At 45.1% G+C, this 1,758-nt stretch overlaps 1 non-coding gene across 1 annotated transcript; it reads left to right on the top strand.

Annotated features, from left to right (window-relative positions):
• Nucleotides 1-1,158: 1,158 nt before the first annotated feature.
• On the top strand, nt 1,159-1,282 carry LOC133063034 (U6atac minor spliceosomal RNA). Its single transcript, XR_009694343.1, has one exon. It is a non-coding gene; the product is annotated as a U6atac minor spliceosomal RNA (small nuclear RNA).
• The last annotated feature ends 476 nt before the right edge of the window (nt 1,283-1,758 follow it).

Here is a 1,758-nt window from a genome sequence, read left to right as displayed (position 1 = left end):
TGGTAACACCAAAAAGGTGACACTTATTCAATGGGTTGTGTTATAGATGAAGAACCCTGAGTTCACGGAACCCAAATCTTTTATAACGGGAAGTAAGTTTGCCTACCCTTTGCTCCACAGGGAGGCACTCTTTACCTTTTAAGGCTCTTTGCTATACAAGCACCTTAAATATAGCCTGGAACAAAGTGCAGTTTGTGCCTTACATGCAAAGACATGCAGAAATAAGAGAAACTCTGGAGAATGATCTTACAGAAAGTATGGCATGAGAGACGGCAAGGACTTGGGATTTCAGCCTGTGTAGAGGGATGTCAGGCTTCCCTGGTGGCTCAGTGGTAAAGACTCTACCAACCAATGCAGGAGACGCAGGAGACCTAGGCTCCATCCTTGGGTCAGGCAGATCCCCTGGAGAAGGGAATGGCAACCCACTCCAGTATTCTTGCCTGGAGAATTCCATAGATGGAGGAGCTTCGCGGGCTATGGTCCATGGGGTCTCAAAGAGTCGGACATGACTGAAGTGACTGAGCACATATACACGCAGAGAGGGATGCTGTCGTAGGGTTTTGAGGAAAAGTGGGACATGTTCATTTATATTTTCAAAGAATCACTCTGCTTCTGTATAGAGATTGAACTGTACGGAGGGGGGAAAGCTATATGGAGGAAAGAGAGCAGTTAGGAAGCTATTAAAATATGCCAGTCAGTGATAATGATGATTAATTTAGTGGTGGAGGTAGGGATAAGTGATCAGATTGACAGTTTGGCTGGCAGAATCCACTGGATTTTTCTGGCAGGTGGGATCAAATTCGGGAAGAAAAGAGCAGTTAAATGGGACTTTTATGCTTTCGTCTGATCCACTGAATGCATGATGGTTCTGTTTACTGGAGTGGATAACCTTGGGGTAGAATTAAGTTGCTGTTTAGTCACTAAGCCGTGTCCAACTCTTGCGACTTCCTGGACTATAGCCTGCCAGGCTCTTCTCTTCATGATATTTCCCAGGCAAGAATACTGGAGTGGATTACCATTTCCTCCTCCAGGGGATCTTCCCCACTCAGGGATGGAACCCACGTCTCTTGCGGCTCCTGCGCTGGCAGATGGTAAACACTGAGCTACCAGGGAAGGCCCAAATTAGGCTGGGGAAACATCATCCAGAACACTGTTTTGGTGTCATATGAAAGGAGAAAAGGTTAGTGCTCCCTTGACAGAGATGCACCAGGCCCTTGGCCTGACAACATGCATATGGTTAAGGCATTTCCAGGTACTTTGTAGCATCTAACCACTGTTTTGGGGACTGATAAACCGACTTGCAGGACAGGAATAGAGATGCAGACATTGAGAATGGACTTGAGGACACAGCAGGGGAAGGAGAGAGAGTGGGACGAATTGAGAGAGTAGCATCGATATACACACACTGCCATGTGTACAATAGATAGCTAGTGAAAGCTGCTATATAGTGCAGAGAGCTCAGCTCGGTGCTCTGATAAGTTAGAGGGGTGGGTTCAGGGAGTGGGAGCGAGACTCAAAAGGGAGGGGATATATGTATACATATGGTTGATTTTTACAGCAGAAACTAACACAGTATTATAAAGCAATTATATTCCAGTTAAAAAAGAATACAGTTGACAGCCAGGAATGATGCAGGGGACATCACTGGGTATAGAAATCAGTGTTCACGAAGAGATGAAATCTGGAGATGAACTATTGACTCCCAAATGTTATATTTGTCATTTAAAGTCCTGAGACTTCATAAGAAACATTGGAATA

Source organism: Dama dama, chromosome 9 (assembly GCF_033118175.1).
Source record: "Dama dama isolate Ldn47 chromosome 9, ASM3311817v1, whole genome shotgun sequence".
Lineage (NCBI taxonomy): Eukaryota > Metazoa > Chordata > Mammalia > Artiodactyla > Cervidae > Dama > Dama dama.
This window is presented reverse-complemented; position numbering and strand designations above follow the sequence as displayed.